The 25233-nt window shown below is 34.1% G+C and overlaps 1 pseudogene; it reads left to right on the top strand.

Annotated features, from left to right (window-relative positions):
• The window catches only part of LOC109163269, a 78670-nt pseudogene extending 62116 nt beyond the window's left edge, over positions 1 to 16554 (top strand).
• The last annotated feature ends 8679 nt before the right edge of the window (positions 16555 to 25233 follow it).

Here is a 25233-nt window from a genome sequence, read left to right as displayed (position 1 = left end):
TAAACTTCCCCTAATAAGTTCCCCTTTCCCAAGGACCAACCATTAGGTGCAATCGTGTGTGCCCTAATTTATGCCCCAACTCCCATTGGTGACACAAACATGACTGTGAAGCTAGTAATTTAGGCTTTTAACTACCAACAACAACAGATTAAAACAAGATTGCAACACAAATCATAAAACCAAACATAAATATATTAAGAAATTAACGAACTAAGCACATAGGTTCATAAACAAATTCACCCAAAAATCCCTAAGGAATTTAGCCGAGCATGGCTAAATTATACATAGCAAATATGAATAAAGGATTACAAATCATCAGAAGAGTACAAGAATTAACCAAGCGATTCTCCCAAATCTCCCTGGCTTCCTCCTTGCTTCCAAAGCCGACTTGAGCCTCTTGATTTCTCTCTCTCTTGTCTACAAAGAACTCTAAAAAATCTCTCGGTCTGTTTTTTAGGGTTGAGGAAGGAGGGATTTTATAGTAGGTATAAAGTTGAGACGAAATAGGAATCTGGTACAAAATTGGACTCAAATTGGACTCAAATATCTCGCGACTTCGTGCTGCGCCCGACGCGTCGAGCCAATTCTCCACGCGTCGAGACCTGCTGCGCCCGGCGCGTCGAGCCAATTCTCCACGCGTCGAGACCTGCTGGTCTCGATCATAAACCTTTCTGGAAATTCTCGACGCGTCGAGTCCTCTGGGTCCCGAACTTGTCCAAAATTGCTCCAAACTCATCCTTGAACTTCCCTTGCTCATAGAATTGACCTACAATGGTTCAAAAACACTAACAAACACCGTAAAACATTCAAAACAAGTGCGAACCATAATTAAATGATAATAGCAAGGAAAACATGTATTAAATAAGCAAAATGAAAGAGCTTAATTACTGTGATGATTCAAAATAACCATAAAAACAAGAACAGATGTGCTAACATCAAGTATCATGCATCAACCACTACCAACGCAATTGAGGCAATACGCACAAGTATAAATACTCTCGTGCAACCATGAAACCACCAACCGGCCATAAAGTTATACACACATGCACTAACATACATAGGCACACGCATCTACCAGATTTAGTTCATAGGTGCTAAACGGTCACATTTTTTTAATACTGGGGGCATTTGTCCTTTGCAAATTAAATGACAAGTTTAACCAACAAATTTCGGATAACAGATAACCAAAACCAAAAACGTCATCAACCAAAAATCGAATACGGAAATTGGAAAAAAAAAATCTCTTCCCATTCATACGTATATGTGCTGCGGTTTCTAATGTTATACCCACATGCACTAACATACATAGGCACACGCATCCACCAGATTTAGTTCATAGGTGCTAAACGGTCACATTTTTTTACTACTGGGCGTTTGTCCTTTGCAAATTAAATGACAAGTTTAACCAACAAAATTCGGATAACAGATAACCAAAACCAAAAACGTCAACAACCAAAAATCGAATACAGAAATTGGAAAAAAATAATTCTTCCCATTCATACGCATATGTGCTGCGGTTTCTAATATTCATACACAGCAGCTCACATTCACATTTGTCACATTATACCCATCAGTTTGGTCAACATAGTATACTTCTACGCACTCACCGGTACATACCAAATTATCCCCAAACGGCCTCCCAAAACGAAAGTGGTTGGTGTATATGTTGGTTTCCACACTCGTCGCAATCTCATATATACGCACAAACACACATACAGTTTGTTGGGTTTTTAGTGTTAAAACTTCGTAACTCGCAAGACAATAAAAAAACAATTACAAATGCTAAACACGCACAAACCGTGTACCTGTAATGCACACACATGTGATGGTAGATGTTTGTTTCTACGCCCTCACCTGTCCGGCATCCCACTTGGAATGTCTCGCGCGTTTTTTTTACCCTTCCCATGTGATGTATCACCCCATATATATTTAGTGTATTAATATCTCTTAATCCATGCTTTGCTTCCCATAATAATTTTAACCATAATTAAGCCACTAGGTAGAATTACTGTTAACACCCTTTCTTAATGATAAATCTTTATTTTATTCTAGGAGATCTCATGATCTCAACCATTGATTGGGAATCAATCTATGGATATCAAGTGATCTCACATGATCATATAATTAGGGGGTGCACCGGATTCGAAGCCTATATATATATATATATATATATATATATATATATATATATATATATATATATATATATATATATATATATATATATATATATATATATATATATATATTGAAAGGTTCCCGTGCGGTTGATTAATGTGCGTGAGGTTTGTACTCAATGTGCGTGAGTATTGTGCTTAATGTGCCTGAGATTTGTACTTAATGTGCGTGGGTGTGTGATGTTAATGTGCGTGAGTTTTGTACTTAAGGTGTGTGAATCTTGTGCCTAAGGTGCGTGAGTTGTGTGTTTAATGTGCGTGAGTGGTTTTGATTATTATTGTTTTAATTTTGACTACGTAAATTAAACATACAAATATACAGGTGTTATCTTTACGGGTTACCCTATGATCGGTATCCGGAGGATGCATATATGCATGGATTAATAACTGTGGGCATGGGATCCCAGAATCAAAAGATTATTTTTTCGATCGATCACCAAACTATGAACATTCAGCATCTGTCAGCCTAGCTGCTAGATAACTAAGGTGAAGGGATTCTTCATATTTTGGCGTGCAAGTGCTGGTGAATTTTCATGCGTTCTTGGACTCGATCTACAGTGGCATGCATCCTAACTCATGCACATTAACATTACACATTCACGTACATTAAGTACAAACCTCACGCACATTAAGCACAATACTCAGGCACATTAAGTACAAAACTCAAGCACATCAGCATTACACACTCACGCACATTAAGTTCAAATCTCAGGCACATTAAACACAAGACTCACGCACATTAAGTATAAAACTCACGCACATTAATCAATCGCACAACCGCACAGAAAGCCACAAATACACCTGATCCCTTTCATATATATATAATCAAATTCATCATCATCTTCATCTCATTTCTCTCTACTTTGCATTCTACATCTTCAACTTATACGACACTATAGAGCGAAAAAAAATAAAAATTGATGGAGATATTTAAACTGGCCCAAAAAATGACAGGGAGATCCGAAAACTGAAAATGGACGAAAGGGACCTAAGTGAGGCTACCCGAGCTAGGTGATTGGACCCGGAAAAGGGGACCCGAGACCCCAGTCTTGGGTCCAAGGGTCTAGCTAGCCCCGGGTGATCGTCATTTTGCCTCGGAACCCACCTTCGGGGCTAGGGCAGCTGGATTTGGGCTAACCTCCATGGCCCACTACACGGGCCTTGACCCGGTCTTATACCATGGACCAAGGTACACATAGCAATGTGGACTCTAGTCTAATACGAGGCGGTTTATGGCTAGCGTCGAAATACGGTTCATTTAAAAATTAAACAGAGACGATAAGGGTCATCATTTGAGAAAACGCTGACGTCCCGTTGAGAATTCTATAGCTGAACCTCAGGACAGTGACCCCATAACTATGCCGATTGAACCGGAGATGGCAGGAAGGATTAATATGGCTCTGGTTAGTCTTTTCCAATTTTGTTGTGGTAGTTTATTATTATTATTATTATTATTATTATTATTATTATTATTATTATTATTATTATTAATCTGGATGATGATGACTTCAATTCGAACGCGAGTAGCGGTGATCGGTGTGAAGGATGGTGGATGGAGAAGGCACTGATGGTGGGTGGAGAAATCGTAGGAAAACAGATGAACCAAAGACGGATGAGTATGATGAAAGAGAGTTCGATGTTAGATGAAGGAGAAAATGTTATGTGAGAGATGATGGATTACAAAGGATAAATTAGTCAATTTCAAAATTAATTCCAAGCAGCTGAAGAAGAAACGCTACGTGCACTAGCTTTTTTGTTTTTAACTGATTGGCTCAATTAGCCAATGCCAATCAGTCATTTACCAAACACTCCAAAACAGCTTATTGATGAGTCAAATAGCTAAACTTGGTCAAACCAGCCAATAACCAAAATCCCTCAAGAAATCAAGTTGAGACCCGGTTAATATGATGTTATCAACATATGATTAGGTGAAGTTCTAATATTATTGTTTGCATGTACTGCTCAATTGGTTTCTTAGCTTGATGATAAATTCTAGACAATGATACATGATTGAACCCTTGTAATTAACTACAATAATATATAAGAGTTTCTAAATGTGATTTAAGGAGGGTTAGTCTTGTCTTTTCATTTTCTACTCTCCTAAAAAAAACTTTACACATCTCAAACATACTAAAGTTTTCTTCCTCTAACAATTTTGTGTGTGTGTGTTTTTTGGGTTAAAAATTAAAAAAAAAAAATTTGTGTTATAACTTAATTATTATAAGGTACAAAAGTAGGAATTACAAATGAATAATACTAGGTACCCGTACCCTTTCTAAAAACTTCATTCCCTCCTAAATGTAGTACAATTTAATTAGATTATTTAACATTTTATTAAAAGTGTATGGCGTCAATCATGTCAATTCATAGAAGAAAAATATTAAAGAAAATTTAAAAAGGGTAAATAACTTTTTCTTTATAGTGGAATAGCACAAATTTATAACAATAAGGCATTGAAAAAAGGGAAATGTTCCCCCTACAAAAACCACACATTTAGGGAAGTGTAGCAAGCTAAGGTCCAAAAAGGCAGAGAATTGGGTAGCTAGAGTACATAAGCTAATTACATTTTCTTTTCTTAAACAAACTAAATAAGCCAAGTTCGTCAGACAGAGTATGCATACTGATGATCTGACGCAGATCAGAGATGAACTGAATTTGTAAGAGAAGATATGTTAATAATGGGGGTGTGAGACGTGAGAAAGGTAGACGACAATGGCGACGATGAAAAGAGGAAAGAGAACAAGGACAAAGAACGGAGGCGGCTGCAACAACCACGAACCCGCCACCGACGGCAAAAATAGCACGCATATCATCATCACCATCATCACCGCCACAGACCCTGCTCCCCATCCGTACTCCATATCTTCATAATCCTCCATTTCTGATCTTCTTCTTCCTTAGCTTTAATTTTTCTCCTAACTTAATTAGCTACCAAATTGTGAATGGCCTGCAGGCCTGCTGGGTTTAAGCTGGCAGCTTTAAGCACCCTTAGCTTGCTTTTCAACTATTTATACAATACAATGACTGTATTGAGGATGATACTTCACAAAATGCAAATACTTAATGATTTACATCCGCCGACGCGCATTAAATTTAAGAGATAATGAGGATATTCATTTCTATTTTTGGCATCCTACAATTTTTATTTTAAAAAAAAAAATCATCAATTTTCTCAAAAAAAAAAAAATCATCAATTATGACCATTGACTACGAACCGATAAAAATCAATATATATCCATATTTCTATTATTAGTGAAAATGAATTATATCTATATTTCTATTATTAGTTAAAATGAAATAATTCCTACAATTTGATATATCGTCCCTTATTATTTCATCAATAAAACAAAATTTTGGTCCACAAACGTAAAGGAACAAGTCGAGCATAAGATGTGGATAAAATTAGAAAACCAAATTCTTTTTATACATTGATTATTATTATTATTATTATTATTATTATTATATATATATATATATATATATATATATATATATATATATATATATATATATATATATGTGTGTGTGTGTGTGTGTGTGTGTGTGTGTGTGCAATCCAACTATCAACTTAGGGGGGTGTATTCAATCATGACTTTTGTAGAGTTTTATTAAAATGATAGATTTTAATAAACTTTGATGGACTTTCATAGAGTAGTTCAAAACTTTTTAAAACTTTATAAGACTCTATAAAATTCTATATAAAAAATATTCATAGACTTTTATCAACTTTTTATTTTAAAAAGTCTAAAAAAGTCATTGAAATTCTAAATTGAATACATCCTTATAAACTTTCAATGATTTTGATTCTTATCATTTATAATTTTCTTACAAAACATTTATAATATATCATAAAATTTTCTTATTATGTAGTTCTTCACCCACATCAACATTCTCAACATTATTATTTTTATCCATAGTATGTTGAGACTTATATGCTAATTACTTATATATATTATTAATAAACATAAAAAAATTCATTAAAAATTCATAACAATATTGAATAATAAAATTTATAATAAAAGAATTGATCAAATAAAATATTTAAAAATATAATTACAAGTTGCATAAAATAAAATAAAAATCTAATATTTATAATATATATATATATATATATATATATATATATATATATATATATATATATATATATATATATATATATATATATATATATATATATATAATTGTAATTATACTTGATATATTGCTAGGCATCACGCAAGGAACTATTATTTGCAATAGCAATTTGAGACTGCGAACAACAAGGTGTTACTGTTTGTAACCCCAAATTGTTGTTGCGAACAGTAGTACGCTATTCGTAGTAACTTGTTGTTAAAAAAAGGAAAAAATATATATTACGAATATAAACATAAAAATAATAAAAATCAAAATACATAAGTATTTATATGAATATTATGAAACATATACTAAAATTTGATGATGAAAAATTTGTTTTGTTCATGTATTTAGGGAGAATTAGAGAAAGTTAGGGATAAAAAATTTATAGAAAAAATAAAAATCAATATAAACAAGCAATAATGAAGTAAAAATAATATTATTTCGAATTTTTAGAGGAGATGGAGCACATGCTTCAATTAATCCCATTTAAAAAAAAAAAAATGAATCTACTTATTATGTTATATTAAATGGTGAAAATTTTTGATGATCTTTATAGCACGATTATAGAAATATATATAAAATCTTAAAAGTCCAGATGATTATAAATACATACAACTAACAAAATTAAATGAATTTTTTAAATATAAAAATCAACAACTATTAAATTCATATAACCAAAAATTATATTAACGAGTATTAAATTATGATTAAAATATCCTACAAGAGTCATTCCCAGAGTTACAAATGGCGAACAGCCAAACTGCATTCTACTAAATCATAAATATCGGAAATTCATTCTTTTTTAGGAAAGAATTATTGACCAAGATCTTTATATTACTAGGAGAAGAATAAATGGGGATATTTTTGTAGATATTTTGCTGGGATTAGTAGAATTACTTATATTTTTGCTTTTGTAGAGTTTAATCAGGGGAAGTTTTGCTAAATATGAGTTAACCACACATCATCAATTCTAGCTTATACCATTGACTAGGGTCCACATAGCAATGTGGACCCTAGTCCTATAGGATAAGGTTTATGGCTAATGTTAAAGTACGATTCATTTAAAAATTAAACAAGACGTTAAAGGTCATTATTTTCTTCAACCAATCACAATTAAGAATATTGTCTTATATATATATATATATATATATATATATATATATATATATAATCACATCATCATCTTCATCTCATTTCTCTCTACTTTGCATTCTACATCTTCAACTTATACAACACTCTAGAGCGAAAAAAAAAATTGATGTAAATATTTGAACTGGCCCAAAAAAAGACAGAGAGACCTGAAAACTGAAAATGGACGAAAGAGACCCAGGTGAGGCTACCCGAGCTAGGTGGTTGGACCCAGAAAAGGGGACCCGGGACCCAAGTCTTGGGTCCAAGTAAATTATGTTGTGGAAACGTGTTCACCATGCGCAATGATGAACACAGGGGTAGATCCATAATTTTTATACTGTAGATTCCTTTTTTTTTTAAACATAGATTCATAATTTTGTTTTTCATTTGTTGTTACAGGTATTATGAATCTACAGTATACAATTTATGAATCTACAGTATAGAAATTATGAATCTACAGCTTAGAAATTATGAATCTACAGCTTAGAAATTATGCATCTATCATGTTAACAACAAATGGAAAACAAAATTACAAAATTATGAACCTACATTTAAAAAAAAAAAAAATTTACAGTATAAAAATTATGGATGTACGGTCATGGCCCACCACACAGGCCTTGATCCGGTCTTATACCATGGACCAAAATACACATAGCAATGTGGACTCTAGTCTAATACGAGGCGGTTTATGACTAGTGTCGAAATATGGTTGATTTAAAAATTAAACAGAGATGAAAAGGATCATCATTTTCTACGACCCGCCACAATTAAGAATAGTGTTCTTTAAAATATATAATCAGATTCATCATTTTCTTCATCTCATTTCTCTCTATTCTGCATTCTGGATCTTCAACTTCTATGACACTCCAAAGCGAAAAAGAAATACAAGATCGAACAAGATCTCCATAAGAGTCACATAACAGAAGATTTGCACTTGTTGAAGCTAGCATTTCATCACATCCTGATTCAAAAATATTACGACAACAGAGTTGAAGTTCATTAACTTGATAATCACTTTTAAATATCAAGTTAATACCACAACTTAAAAACAATATCTTTATACATTTGACATGGATTTAAGAGAATTTCATCCGCCCCGTTTGGTTCGCAGAAAATATTTGACGGAAAATGAATTGAAATTGAAATTTCATGAAAAAGAAATTACCGGAAAGATTAATTACATTGTTTGGTTGGTGGAAAATAAATTACTGGAAATATTGATTCTATTGTTTGGTTGAGTTTGGAATTGTAAGGAACAATGAGTATAAAGATAATTATACCCCTACATAATAATAACAACAACATTAATAATAATGGTAATTAAGAAAAGTTGGTGAGGACATAATTGTTCTACTTGTTTTCATGGAAAACAAAATACCAAGGGGGACCATGAAAAATGTTTTCCTCATTTTTCAAAATAATGTTTTCTATGAACCAAACAAAAGAAAATATAGTTCTCCTCAAATTCAAAGAAAATGTTTTCCTTTCATAACCAAACATTTAGGTTTTCTATTCTGATGACTTATATTTCAAATGATTAACTTGTACTTGTGTATTTATTTACCTTCAGTTTTGATTTCATGAGTTTGTAGATACCTCTCAGATGCTCTGTCGAGCCAGGGTGTGGGGGACACTTACAGGGCGTTTGGTTGGAGGGAATTTAAATTCCCTTCCCACTTAATTTTAAAGGCTATAAAATTCCTTAGTTTGGTTGGAAGGAATTGCAATTCCATGGAATTGTAATTCCCCCATTTTCATGGAATTAAAATCCCATGTCCCCCTTGGTATTTTAATTCCTGTGATTTTAGGAAGAAAAAAAGCTAGTGATGAGACAAAATTATCCCTCCTTTTTTTAAACCTAAAATTAATACCACAACAATAATTGACATTTTGGACTTTATATTACTTATTCCCTTTCAATTCCTATATATACCAAACATTGGAATTGAAATTCCCAGTAGTTATATTCCTGTAAACCAAACACTGGAATTTAAATTCCTACTTTATTCCCAGTAATTAATCTCCCATGAAATTGCAATTCCTTTCCCACGTAATTCCCCCCTTCCAACCAAATGCCCTGGTAGGGTTGGGGTTCAACTTTTGGAAAGAATGAGACACCGTTTATATATGGACATACTTAAAGATAAGTAAATAATTTGTTTTGATACTGGGAAATTAATGTAAAACATTAATAACGTCAAAAACCCAAATTATTGATACTAATGGATGAAATGATAAGTGCACGGAGAGCTAACTAATTGTATTGCAAAGGAATATCTCTTACAAAATGGAAAGTGTACGTGTGCCTTTTCATTACAATGGCCTTAGTATTTACACTAAGCTAGCAATGGACACAACCACTCTTTGCATCCGCTTCGCCCGAGGTGGTTGGCACCAAGTCTTTCAAATCCTGCTCCTACTATGGTTGACTCTAAGCTAATGCTCATTACCTTAACAATCTTGTCTAAAAGTCGCTAGAGGAAGATAAGTCTCCCTACTGTTAGAGTGATGACTTTAAGTCAGGTTGTATATCACTTGAGCTAACCCTGAGTGATAAGGTGGAAGGAAGAAAGTGTTGTATTAACCAGATGAAAATATGAGAATGAAAGTTACAGAAAAGATGATATAGTCCCTTCTTATATATTGGAGGGAGTGGCTGTTGTAACAGAATTATGTACATCAAAATTACATTGCTGCCCTCTTTCATTTTCTAGCTTATCAACCGTGTTGTTATGATGCTTCATCACCCCTCCGTAAGTTGGAGTGTACATATCTTGTATGCCCAGCTTAGAGTTGAAATTTTGGAACATTGCAGTAGGCAGAGGTTTAGTAAATCCATCAGCTATTTGGTGTGTTGAAGGGATAGACAAGAGTTTAATCAAGCCTTGTGAGACCTTCTCCCTAACGATATGACAATCAATCTCAATGTGCTTTGTTCGCTCGTGAAAAAACATGATTTTCGCCAATAGCCACTACTGACTTATTGTCACAAAATATCACTGCAGGCTTCTTTATTTCAACATGCAGGTCTTTGAGTAGGAAAAGAATCCATTGTACTTCGCAAGTAGCAGCTGCTAATGCCCGGTATTCCGCCTCGGATGAAGACCTGGAAACAGTTGCTTGCTTCTTCGACTTCCAGGAAATCATTGCAGTGCCAAGGAAAACAGAGAACCCGGTCACAGACTTCCGAGTTTCAGGGCAAGAAGCCCAATCTGAATAAGAAAATACGCTAAGCTGCAAATCACCATTTTTAGGATAAAAGAGACCTTGCCCCGGGGCTGCTTTGATATAACGTAGTACTCGATGAGCCGCACTCAGATGTTTGTCAATGGGAGCATAAACAAATTGGTTAAGTTGATGAACAACATACGTAATATCCGGCCTAGTGGTTGTGAGATACAATAAATGCCCAACCAAGCGTCTATAAACACTGGCATCAGCGAGCAAATTTCCGTCACCACGCTGCAATGATTATCCTGGCACCATGGGTGTAGCCACTGCCTTGCATTCTAGAAAACCAGCCTCTGCAAGTTATCTAGTGTATACTTGCGTTGGCATAGGTTCAGCCCTTGTTCACTCAAGTGTGCTTCAATGCCGAGAAAATATCCCAACTGTCCCAAATCTTTTATCTTGAAAGTAACATCCAGGAATCTCTTAAGATCATTAATCAGCTGCAAGTTGGGACTGGTGACTATTATGTCATCCACGTAAACTAGAACAGCAAGAAAAGTATCTTTATCTCCCATAGTAAATAATGAGGGATCAGATTTGGATTGAACAAACCCTCTGGTTACTAGAGTCGTGCTCAGCTTAGTATTCCACTGACGACTCGCTTGTTTAAACCCATAGAGAGACCGAAGCAATCTGCACACTTGATTAGGTTTGTCAGATTGAAAACCAAGTGGTAAACTCATATAAACCTCCTCTGTTAAGTCATCATGAAGAAAGACATTGTTTATGTCTAATTGGTGGATATGCTAACCGTGAGAAGAAGCCACAGCCAGAGCAGTTCTTATGGTGGACAGCCTTGCTACAGGGGAAAATGTCTCTAAATAATCAACTCCCAGTTGTTGCGTGTATCCTTTCGCAACGAGGCGCGCCTTATATCGTTCGATGGAGCAATCTGCCCTCAGTTTGATTTTATACACCCATTTACAACCTATGGGGATTTTTCCAGCTGGAAGATCAGTCAATTCCTATGTATGGTTGTCTTGTAAAGCCTTGATCTCAGAGTTCATTGCTTCTTTCCAACACTCATCTCGGATGGCTTGATTATAGGATTTTGGTTCACTGGCAGAACTGACTGCCATAGAGAATACTCTATGGGATGAGGAAAGACCATCAAAGGAAATGACCTTTGATAAATGGTGGGGAGAAGATCATCTAGAAGCTACAAACTCACAATAATAATCTTGGAGTTTGCTTGGAATTCGACGACATCTGCTTGATCTCCTGGGCTGGTCAGAAACACAGTTCTGCCGTATATCCTCAGGCATTTGAGCATCTATGTTGCTGGCTTCATCATGAATAGTAATATGAGGGGAACTGGGCTGTGAGTTTGTTGTTTGAACATCACATGGCATACTGTTTGAAGTAGAATTAAAAAATGTATTTGTTGCTTCATCATCATGTGGTGTCTTGTCTAAGGAACCAGTGGATTGCATACTGTTTGGAAGCTGAATGTTTGAGAGTGGGAAGTCAACTGGAACAACTGGTAAGGGAGGCTCTAATGAAGGCAGTTCGTGTGCAGCTTCATGCAACTTCTTATCCGAAAAAGGGAAAATCTGCTCATGGAAGTTAACATCCCTTGATACAAATATAAGCTTGTCTTGAAGATCATAGAACAAATATCCTTTAACATGAGCTGGTATCCCAAGAAACACACACTTTCTACCCCTCTTAGCCATTTTATGTCGAGGAGGGAAATTAGATGCATAACATAGACAACCAAATACCTTCATGTTTGAGAAGTCAGGTTCTCTTCCATGCAACCCAGAGTAGGGATTTGACAGCTCAATTACCGGAGAGGGCATCGGTTTATGATAAAAATGGCATGCAGAACACAATGCCCCCAGAATTCAAGGGGAAGAGAAGCTTGGAAACGAATGGCCCTTGCTACGTTGAGTATGTGTTGCTGCTTTCGTTCAACGACGGCATTCTGCTGGGGAGTGTAGGCACATGATGTTTGGTGTACTATGCCATTCTTTGCAAAAAAAAAAAAAAAAAAATCATCTAGTTTGAACTCAAGTCCATTATCAGTTGTAATGGTCTTGATCAATGCCCCAAATTGCGTGTGAACAAAAGCATGAAAACCCTTTATAAGCTGCCTAGTTTCGGATTTGTGCCTCATTAAACGGGGCCAAGTGAATCGGGAAAAGTCATCAACCAATGTCAAAAAATAATGTTCCCCATGCAGAGATTTAACATGAACTGACCCCAAATATCTGCATGAATAAGATCAAAAGGAGCAATGGAAGTAGTAGTACTCAATGTAAATGGAAATCTTTTATGTTTAGCCAATTGGAAAATGTCACATGGTTCCTGCTTTACAGTAGAAATTTTGACAGTTTTCAAACAATGCAGTTTATTTATGGGAAAATGGCCTAGCCTTTGATGCCATATCCGACTATCATCACATTGAATAGCTAAACTACGATGGTGAGAAGCTGCCTTCTGAGGTGGTTCCAATAGCAGGTACAGACCTCTGTTTAGTTTAGCTTAACCAAGAGTCTTCCCATGAGCCCCCTGAATAGTGCATTTTCCGGATACAAAATTTAGTGCACAACAATCATCTTGCAACAATTTACTCACCGAGATTATATTGAACTTGAAAGAGGGTATGTGAAGAGCATCCTTCAACCATATTCCTTCTTTAAGTTTAACATCACCTATGTGTCTGACATTTATTCCTTCTCTAGTGGGTAAATTCACCTCCAGGCCATTCACAATATGATACTTATCAAAGAATTCAAGAGCACATACTATGTGATCCGTAGCCCCGGAGTCAATAATCCAAGTAGTGTCACACAAAAATAAAGAATTAACATGAGTGTCAGAATACTTGCCTCCCTCATCATGAGATGATTCCTTGAATTCTGGAATTAGAGTGACAGCTGCTGTGGAGTTGGTTGATGGATGTCCAGTCTGATTTTGAAGAATACTCATAAGTCTTTGCAATTGATCAGGAGTTACTCCAAGATCTGCCAAGTTGCTAGGTGCAGCAGCAGCACTCATCATCTGTTTTCCTTTGGATTTAAATCCCGGTATCCACCCCAGTGGATAGCCGTGTTTCTTATAACATCTATCAATAGTATGTCCACTCATTCCACAAAAAGTACATTTGGCTCCCTTATTTGCATTGTTATTTCGTTTGAAATTGAAAGAATTATGAGAGTTCATGGCAGCTATCATCTCACCAGTAGGAGAATTCAAGGTAGTAACGGCTTCACCAGTGGATTTCTGAGCTTGAACTGCGTTGGCTTGAATTGTTTCAAGGCTTGCTGTGTTCCAGTTTACCAAATTGATTTGCCTTTCTAGTTTCTCTGCCATAACGAAGACTTTATATACTTCTGGCAGAGGATCAAGGATAAGAACGTTGGACTTCAAACTAGCATAATCATCCCTGAGTCCCTGGAGAAATCGAATGACGCGATCTATGTCGCGCCTTTTTCTAATCTGCTCAATAAGATCACAGGAACACCTTGGATCGCACTTGCAAATCGGCAGTGGACGCAAGGTGTTCATTTCCTCCCACAAGGTTTTACACTTTGTGTAATAGTCATTAACTATAAGATTGCTCTGTTTGAGATTATAGATTTCATTTTACACAGTAGAAATTCTCTGAGCATCGCACTGCAAGAATCTCTTCCTGAGATCCTCCCAAACCTCTTTCGCTCTATCCAAATGCATTATACTACCAGCTATGGAGGGATATACTGACCTGAAGATCCATGAGCATATGATCAGATTGCATCGCCTCCAAGCTCCATAATCAACACCGTCACGATCCGGCATCGGAACATTTCCTTCAACGAAGCACCATTTGTTCTTAACCTCTAATGTGATCCGCATTGAAATACTCCAAGCTCCATAGTTCGAGCTCCCTAGCAATGGAGGATTCACAAGCACTGTACTCGGATTATCTGATGAGTTGAGATAGAAAGGATTTTCCATCTCTTCTAAGCTGGCACTTCTGTGAACGGCGGTCCTCTGCAGAATGACGGACAAAGCTTCTGCCAGAAGAGGAGAAGCGGGAATCGAAGTCACCGGCTGCTTTTGCTGGTTCATATCGCCGGAAACCACTGCTGCGTAAGAGCCCTTATAGGGCTCTGATACCATGATAAGGTGGAAGGAAGAAAGTGTTGTATTAACCAGATGAAAATATGATAATGAAAGTTACAGAGAAGATGATACAGTCCCTTCTTATATATTGGAGGGAGTGGTGGTTGTAACAGAATTATGTACATCAAAATTACATTGCTGCCCTCTTTCATTTTCTAGCTTATCAATCGTGTTGTTATGATGCTTCATCACTGCGAGGCAACAACATTTTTTTTAATGGAAAACATGGACCATTGACAGCCTTAGGCTCCTATTTTTAAGTGTATGATAAGGTATAATTGTATGTATAGTATATGGTTTGTCTTCTTGGCTGCCTATCAATAGATGCATTGGCAAGGCCAAAAGGCCAAAAGCAGTATGGTGGAGTAAATCAGTAAATGTCGTTCAGCAGTTTGCAGATGCAATTATATAATGTATGATTGATTGGAAAGGGCTCATTCATCCTCAACCAAACTTCAAGGGCTCTTGGCTTTAAATATAGAACAACCTTAAATCTCCAGACTCCAGGCCAGCTGTCTTACCCTTAGAGGTGCCTACAATTCAGCCAGGGAATTAGTTACCATGTCTGATGGTGGATACCCTGAGTTACGCCCAAAAAAAAAAAAAAAAAAAAAAAAAAACAATGTGTGGATCTGTCAAGTGAAGTGGCAACACTATATGAATAATAGCTATCTGATGTTACAAGAAGAGTTAATTCCAGCATTGGTCCTCCGACTATCATGATTTTCCATAATTAGTCCTCAACTTTCAATTTGGACAATTTAGACACTTGACTATCAAAATGATTCCAATGTTGGTCTTTCCGTTTCAAAGGGGTTATGTGAACGTTAAAATGAGGGCTAAAATAGTCTTTTAACATTCATAGCGTAGAATACATCTTTCTTCTCCTCCATATACGCGATTAAAATAAAAATACCCTTTTTATACGAGCTTTCACCTCGCCCTCTCCGTCGCCGGGAGCTTGTTCCACTTGTCCTTCCACGAGAAGGAGACTGCGCTACCTCTTCGGCCTCGAAGCTGTGGCGAACTACGAACCCTAGCGACTCTGTCCGCAATAGAATCACCGACGACGGCGGCGCTCTGGAAGTCTGGATTTGAACTGGATGAGGTGATCGGCAACAGTCTCCGCTACCTCTTCGGCCCCGAAGCCAACTCCAGCTTCAACCACGATCTTGATTTGTACGATTACATTGCACCCTTAGATTCTCCCTCTGTGTGGGCAAGAAATATGGGATTTCACGCAACCGGTGACTAACGATCCACCGGTTTTCGAAACTTCGTTTATTGGCAAGAAACAGCGATTCCGTATCCCACTTCGTTTCACCCTCCAAATTTAGCGTTCTATGAGTCTTGGATGAACAGAGTGAAACGGTCCAAGAGAACTGACGTGATGCTCTTCGCCGGCGGCAGCGGAATCTCTGCAAATCCCAATATCCGACGGAGCATCCGGCTGGAGTGTGATAACACCACTAATGTCAATATCAATGGCATTGGGCACCAAAAAGTTTGTGAATTTGTGGACTATTCTAATGGGATTTGTGAGCATGATCCAATCCAAGAAGTAGTATAAGTGGCATTTGCCCGTGGAGAAGTACCAGTAGTTCTCAGTGTTCATAGCAAAAGAGGAAGTTGTGTTCAATGGATTGAGTATTATGGATGTGCTGATGAGCATTCCCAGAGCTAAAGAAGGATGATGAGAGAAAATGTTATGGAGATGATGCCTAGAGTGATGTACAGAAAGCATGGCAGTTCACTGGGCTTGAGAAACAAGAAGGATGCCATGTAAAAAGACCGTTTTAGCCCTCATTTTAACGTTCACTTAACCCCTTTGAAACGGAAGGACTAACATTGGAATCATTTTGATAGTCAAGTGTCTAAATTGTCTAAATTGAAAGTCAAGGACCAATTGTGGAAAATCATGATAGTCAAAGGACCAATGCTGGAATTAACTCTTACAAGAATAATTAGGTGACATCTCTCATTTGTGCCCAAGGCTACTATTATCTCCGTATCAAACAAACTATTCATTATTTGTATTAGCATCTCTTGAATAAAAGGAAAAGGGAGAAAGAGAAGATAAAAGGGCCTTGCAGTAGAGGTCATCTACTCAATATTCATTTCAGACTTAATGTAATTCTATATGTAAAGGTAGACCTCAGCACTGCCTTGTGACATGATCAAAATTCAAAAGCACTAGAGCTTCCAGTCAGTAAATTGTGCACCTTTCCCATTGCCATTTTTCTGATCATACTGTTCCCACAGATATTCAGTCTTGTGAGATCGAGTTTTCAACATTTGTGTCACAATGGAGTTAGCATTACTATAGTTGAAAATACACAAAACCAACCTTGGAGTGCAACAAACTTACCTTATCAAATTGCTTCTCAGGCTCTGCTAGATAGTTTTGGCTCTCTTTATAGGTCCATGCTCTACAATAAAGATAAAGGAGATTAAGTAAATAAGGGAAAGGGATCAGAGTAGTTTCAAACTTCTTCCATTCTTATTAGTGTACCTGGGTCATGCTCTGTATTGAGCAATCAAATAAGCAAGACCACATGCTTTAATATATTCTGGAAAAAAATAAAAAATAAAACAGCCTAAGAAAAAACATTTCATTTGTACATTCAAAAAGTGTTTGTATCACCACCAGGTTTTGGCAAGAGACCTGAGACCAAAATCTGTCGACAAAGTGCTTCCATTTGAAATCAGGCATAAGTGTTTCTCTAATATCCATGATTCCTGTGTGCAAGTTAACACATAAATCAACATCAAGATGAATCTTAAAGGAAATAATATTGGGAGGAAGAAAAAGAAAAAAGAAAAGGAACTGTAAGAGCTATAGTTAAACTGAAAGAATATCTCATTGAGCGGAGAAATGAGCTTGGCCATTGACATGCTGCTCTAAGAGTAAGACTTCCCTTAGGTCAGTCATGTCAGACCATCTCCAACCTTGTCCCCAAAACACCATTTCACCATCAGATTTGGTGTAGAACGAGCTCCAACCTTGTCACCAAATCACCAAATAATTTGGTGTTGATGAATAGTGTCGCGTCATATATATGGTGTAAAATTTGGTGTAAATGGGTTGGAGATGAAAAAATTTTGGTGTAAGAATATGTTGAGAATATTCCTTTTAGTGTAAAATTTAGTGCAGAATTTAGTGTTTTAGGTTGAAGATGGTCTCAATAGGTACTTGACTATTTAGTGGGAGATTCTAAAATTCAATTACAAAAGTAATAATTATGCCATAAATTATAGCCTTCTTATTTGTTTTAAAAAATGGCCTTTTTTATTTTTTTTTTTTAGTACTATTGACTTGTTACAATATAGTGCATTTCCACTGAGGTTCAAACTCACAACCTCCCACATAGGGGGACAACTTGGTGTCAAAAATGGCCTTATTTAAAGTTACTAGTTTATAATAATAATACAAATAATATTTAAGTTATTCGTTTATAATGATAATAATAGAGTTAATTACCGATTTGGTCCCTCGACTATGAGGATTTCACCACTTTGGTCCTCGACTTTCAAAATTGACCAATTGCATCCTCAACTATGGAAACGTTAACCAAAATGGTCCTCAGTCTATTTTATCGTCAAAATACAAGGGTAAAATAGAAAATTCCTATATTCTTCATCTTCAAGTCGACGAACGAGAGAGGGAGGTTGTATACCCGGAAGGAATCGTCACCGCCACCTGTTGTCATATTGCCGAGACTGCCGGAAAACAGAGGGGAGAAGACCTCGCCCAGCTGCTGCCCAGAGGGGAGAGACCGCCAGAACGCTCTGCTGGGTTCTGTTCACCGTTAACTTGTTTTTCGAGAGCAGCGATTGAAGTTAAGACCATATCCAATTCCGATTTGAGATTTGGGTCGGATTGAGGGTCTAGGGTTTTGTGGATCCGAGATAGTTCCAACTCAATTGATTGTTTGGATTCAGAGAAACGAGAGAGGAAGGATTGGGTGGAATCTGGAGCTGAGTTCGGGTCTAGCATTGCCGCATGCTTGCGTTGGATGGCTAAATCCGAACTATCGTCGGAGAAGGTAATACAGGTGGTGGCAGTGGCAACGGTAGGTGGATTGCCTTCCTCCGTGGATAGTGGATAATCAATTTCTGGAATTCTGGTGATAGAAAATGTCATGATTCAATTCTTTTGTTCAGAGAAGGTAGAGATTGGGTTGAACTCAGAGATCTTGGACAGTCACGAGCAAAGTGCCCATCCTCCCCACAGTTGAAACAACCTCCTCCACCTCCGCCGCCGTAGCGACCACCACCACCTCCGCCTCTGCTTTGTGAGCACTCCCTAGCAAAGTGTCCCTCCTCGCCACATTTGAAACAACCTCTCCACCACGGCCCTCGCCGCCACCACCGTAGCCACCGAATCCACTTCCATACCCGTCACCGTCGTAGCCTAAGATAGCGTAGATGAATTCGTACTTGGATGTATAAGGTCTCAATCGTCTAGTCTTTACAGCAGAGATTGATTGACGCCAAGTAGGAAGGATCGTCGACGAAAAGGCGAGCAATCACCATCGGTGGCGTTGAGATTCCAACCCTTCGCAAATCCTCCATGAACGACAAGAAAGGCAATTTGATTTATTAGGGTTAGCTTTTTGGACAAGGCCCGAGAACGACCCGCAATCAAAAGGCCGAAGATTTTGTGATTGAGATTTTCCGATTAGGATTTAGGGTTTTTTTTTTTTTTTTTTTTTGTAAACGAAGCCAAGAACTGAGAAGGGCAAAGACACAATGAAATTACATTTTTATCTTCAGTTTTAACATTTGTCAAACAGTTTGGACTTAGGACCAACTCGGTGAAAAGTTGCATAGTTGAGAATGCAATTGGTCAATTTTAAAAGTCGAGCACTAAAGTTGTGATATCCTCATAGTCGAGCGACCAAATCAGTAATTAACTCGATAATAATATTTGCACAACTTTCACCAATCTTTCAGCTTTTAAACAAAAGAAGTCATTAATTTTATTAATTTAAAAATTTCATTGATTTTTAGAAGGGAAAAAAATTAACTGAAATTAATCTATATATATATAAAAGTAAAATCCTCCTAACAAATTTCCCCCCCAAAACTTTTGTAGTAAAACTTATTTGGTAAGTAAATGTCAAATGGAAATTAAATAAAATCTATTAATCTATATATATATATAAGGGAAAATGACACTTTTTCCCCCTGAGTTATATACCTATAGCACTTTTCCCCCCTCAATTATTGAAGTGGCTGTTTTTCCCCCTGAAATGTTAAATGGACATATTTACCCTTAAAATAAATATTTAAAATAAATATTTTTTTTATTTTTCTTCTCCAACAAATTATGACCATAATTTGATTCAAACCAAACCGAAATATTCCAATGACAATTTAGAATCGAAACCCGATATTTAAAGTTTATTAAAATCGCGAACCGGAACGAACGGTTCATGTTCCGAACTGAAAAAATAAAATACATTTATTGTTGAATTTAGACTATTTTAAAATAAAAAACAAAAATTTAAAATAAAGACGGTTCAAAATCGCGAACCGGATCTGGAACCCTCGGTTCACGGTTCAGCCGTTCAGGATCCAATTTGTTTGATTCATAATTTTAATAAATTGAAATCCAAATGTTGGGTTATAGATCTGAATCATAACCGAAAATTTTTAATTCGATTGCTTTAGCGTTCGGTTCAGTTCGAACCGAACCGTTGTCATCCCTACGTATATGCAATAATTTGTTGGAGAAGTAAAATAAATAAAATGTTTACTTTAAGGGTAGAAATGTCAATTTAATATATCAGGGAGAAAAACCACCACTTTTAGAATAATTGAGGGGACTAATGTGCTTACCTAAATAATTGAGGGGGGAAAAGTGTTATAAGTATGTAACTCAGGGGGAAAAAGTGCAATTTTCCCTATATATAAAAGTAAAATCCTCCTAACAAATTTTCTCCCCAAAACTTTTGTAGTAAAACTTATTTGGTAAGTAAATGTCAAATGGAAATTAAATAAATAAATAAATAAATAATAATAATAATAATAATAATAATAATAATAATAATAATAATAATAATAATAATGTTATTACCTTAAATAAATAAATTATTATACTTTCCCTTAAATAAATAAATTATTATACTTTCCCTTAAATAAATAAATTATTATACTTTTCTTTTGAATTAGTATTTTCTACCTATAAATACAAGGGCTTCTTCAATCAAAGAATCTTAGACTCAACTCTCTGCTTTCTTTTTGTATGAATTTTCTATATTTTTCTAACTATATTCTCACGTACTTCAATATGTTTTGCAGTTTATATCGTCTGGTATGAGTTTGAAGATACTTAAGGAGGCTCTGCTTCAACAAAAGGAAATTGAGGAGGAAGAGCATTTGTAACAGAACCCTATTGGTTCAGTTTTTATGGAAGATTGTAGAGATGCGATCGAGGATGATAAAGACGGTAATTTTGATAATTTTGTAAGATTTTCTGAAACTTAGAGTTAGTATGTTGATTTCGAGATTTGTACATGACATTCAAGTTTTTATGTTTTTTTTTTAACAAGCAGAGTTCATTTTACAGCATTTTTATAATTAATATATATATATATATATATATATATATATATATATATATATATATATATATATATATATATATATATCACAACTTGAGTAAAGTGTTTGTTTAACCTATTAAAAATCTCGCTATATTTGATTTTTTCTAAAATTTTGTAAAACACAAAAATAATGATTATAATGGTACTCTCATATCATAATACATACTCCATTTTGAAGTAGTATCCCGATTTCCTACAAATAAAAATCGATGATTAGGAAAATGAAGGTGATAGTATTAAAAAAATGAAGGTGAATATGGTTTTGATTATAGATGAAAAATAATAATACTAATAATAATCAGTAAAAAAGTTAGCAATAAAATAGAAAAAAAATCCTTAATTCACAAAAAATGGAAAAGGAAATGAAATTCACTTATTAATTAGTACTAATAATAATCAGTAAAAAAGTTAGCACCAAAATAAGAAAATAAAAAAGAATACGCAATTCACTGAAAATGGAAACGGAAATAGAATTCACTAATTAATTAATACTACTAATAATAAGTAAAATAGAAAAATAAAAAAGGATTCTTAATTCATTAAAAATGAAAAAGGAAAGACGAGATTGGGCAAAAAAAAAAGGTCATAATAACGATACCAGTAAAAAAGGAAAATCCTATAAAAAAATTACTAATTAATAATAATAAGGATATGAAATTAAATAATAATAATAATAATAATAATAATAATAATAATAATAATAATAATAATAATAATAATAATAATGTATACTATTAATAAAAATAAAATCCTCCTATGTAGTTTCCATTTTGAAGTAGTTTCCTGATTTCCTACATAATAAAATGGATGATTAGGAAAATGAGGATGATAGTATTCAAAAAAAAAAATGAAGGTGAAGATCAATTTGATTATAGATGAAAATAATATGTGATTGTGCTGAGGCATGAAAATAATAATTATTTTTTAATTAGATAATTTTTATTTTAGCATATCTTACTATTTACTATAAAGTCTATATACTGTAACATGTTTTTCTATTTTATGTAAAAATCATATAATGTAATTGAATTTTTATTATTAAGATAATCGTTTATATAATTTCTATAGTTTATCTATACTCTTACTAAAAATAAAATCCTCCTTCCTTGCATTCCCGCCGAAAGAATAGAAAAGGAAAAAAGTTACTAATTAATAATACTAATAATAATCAGTAAAAAAGTTAGCAGTAAAATATGAATATAAAAAAATATCCTTAATTCACGGAAAATGGAAAAGAAAATGAAATTCACTGATTAATTAATACTAATAAAAATCAGTACAAAAGTTAGCAGTAAAAATAACTGAAAATAGAAAAGGAAACGGAATTCAATGATTAATTAATACTAATAATAATAGTAAAATAGGAAAATAAAAAGGGATCCTTAATTCACTGAAAATGGAAAAGGAAAGGCAAGATTGTGGAAAAAAAAAAAAAGTCATAATAAGGATACAAGTAAAAAGGGAAAATCATATCAAAAATGACTAATTAATAATAATAAGGATATGGAATTAAATTAATAATAATAATAATAATAATAATAATAATAATAATAATAATAATAATAATAATAATAATAATAAAAATCTTCCTATGTAGTTTCCAGTTTGATGTGGTATCCTAATTTCCTACAAATTAAAATGGATGATTAGAAAAATGAAGATGATAGTATTCAAAAAAAAAAAATGAAGGTGAATATGGATTTGATTATAGATGAAAATAACATGTGATTATGTTTAGGCATGAAAGAAAATCTTTTTTTTTTAATTAGGTAATTTTAATTTTAGCATATCATACTATTTACCATAAAGTCTATATAAAGTAACATGTTTTTCTATTTTATGTAAAAATCATATAATGTAACTGAATTTTTATTATTAAAATATATATTTATAAAATTTCTATAGTCTATCTATACTCTTATTAAAAATAAAATTCTCCTTCCTTGCATTCCCGTCGAAAGAATAAAAAAGGAAAAAAGTTACTAATTAATAATACTAATAATAATCAGTAAAAGAGTTAGCAGTAAAATATGAAAATAAAAAAAAAAGATCCTTAATTCACGGAAAATGGAAAAGAAAATAAAATTCACTGATTAATTAATACTAATAATAAGCAGTACAAAAGTTAACAGTAAAAATAAGAAAATAAAAAAAAAATCGTAATTCACTGAAAATAGAAAAGGAAACGGAATTCAATGATTAATTAATACTAATAATAATCAGTAAAATAGGAAAATAAAAAGGGATCCTTAATTCATTGAAAATGGAAAAGGAAAGACAAGATTGTTGAAAAAAAATCATAACAAGGATACAAGTAAAAAAGGAAAATCATATAAAAAATGACTAATTAATAATAATAATAAGGATATGGAATTAAAATAATAATAATAATAATAATAATAATAATGATGATAATAATAATAATAATAATAATAATAATAATAATAATAATAATAATAATAATAATAATAATAATAATAATAATAATAATAATAATAATAATAATAAATCCTCCTATGTAATTTCCAGTTTGATGTGGTATCCTGATTTCCTACAAATTAAAATGGATGATTAGGAAAATGAAGATGATAATATTAAAAAAAAATAAAAAAAAAAATGAAGGTGAATATGGATTTGATTATAGATGAAAATAACATGTGATTATGTTGAGGCATGAAAGAAAATCTTTTATTTTTAATTAGGTAATTTTAATTTTAGCATATCTTACAATTTACCATAAAGTCTATATAAAGTAACATGTTTTTCTATTTTATGTAAAAATCATATAATGTAACTGAATTTTTATTATTATTATTATTATTATTATTATTATTATTATTATTATTATTATTTTTGAATGTTACTGGCCCTATAAAAATCATATAATGTAACTGAATTTTTATTATTAAGATATATATTTATAAAATTTCTATAGTCTATCTATACTCTTATTAAAAACAAAATCATCATTTCTTGCATTCCCGCCCAAAGAATAGAAAAGGAAAAAAGTTACTCCGTTCTAATTAATAATATTAATAATAATTAGTAAAAAAGTTAGCAGTAAAATAGGAAAAAAAAAAGATCCTTAATTCACGAAAAATGGAAAAGGAAATAAAAAAAAAAATCGTTATTGTTCTAAACGTTGCTTCAAGTGGAATAGCATCTTTGCTATTGCCAGGTGGTAGGATGCCGCATTCTCGATTTGCTATACCACTTTCAGTGAATGAAGATTCTACCTACAATATCTCGCAACGTAGTGACCTTTGCGAACTTATAATCAGGAGCAAATTGATAATATGGGTTGAAGCACAGATGATAGACAAATACTATTTTGACCCTTTAGACAAAACCATGAGGGATATATTGAGATTCACCATACCTGGTAGTGATCATAAAACATTTGGTGGAAGGACAGTAGTATTGGACGGTGATTTTAGACAGATTCTTCCAGTTATTCCAAAAGCAACGAAAGACCAATGGTTGTGGGAGCCACTATTAATTCTCCATACCTCTGGAGGAATTGCAAGGTATTGAGACTCACGAAGAACATGAGACTACAGAGCTTAGCTTCAAACGAAGATAGACAAACGATTGATTGGTTCTCAAGATGGATTGCAGACATCGGAGATGGGATTACATGGTTTGTAAACAATGGTTTGTTTTAGATCGATATTCCACCAAGGTTTATGTTGAAGTGTGGACCTGATCCAATTGCAACTATAGCTGAAAGCATCTTCCCAACAGCGAAGTATAGAATGCTAGAAGAGTCGCACCTAGAAGGACGAGCGATCATCTCATTGACTTTAGATGTTGATCAAATTAATCAGTATATGCGTGACATGAACACTACAGAA

Source organism: Ipomoea nil, unplaced genomic scaffold (assembly GCF_001879475.1).
Source record: "Ipomoea nil cultivar Tokyo-kokei standard unplaced genomic scaffold, Asagao_1.1 scaffold3016, whole genome shotgun sequence".
In the NCBI taxonomy this organism is placed as follows: Eukaryota; Viridiplantae; Streptophyta; class Magnoliopsida; order Solanales; family Convolvulaceae; genus Ipomoea; species Ipomoea nil.
This window is presented reverse-complemented; position numbering and strand designations above follow the sequence as displayed.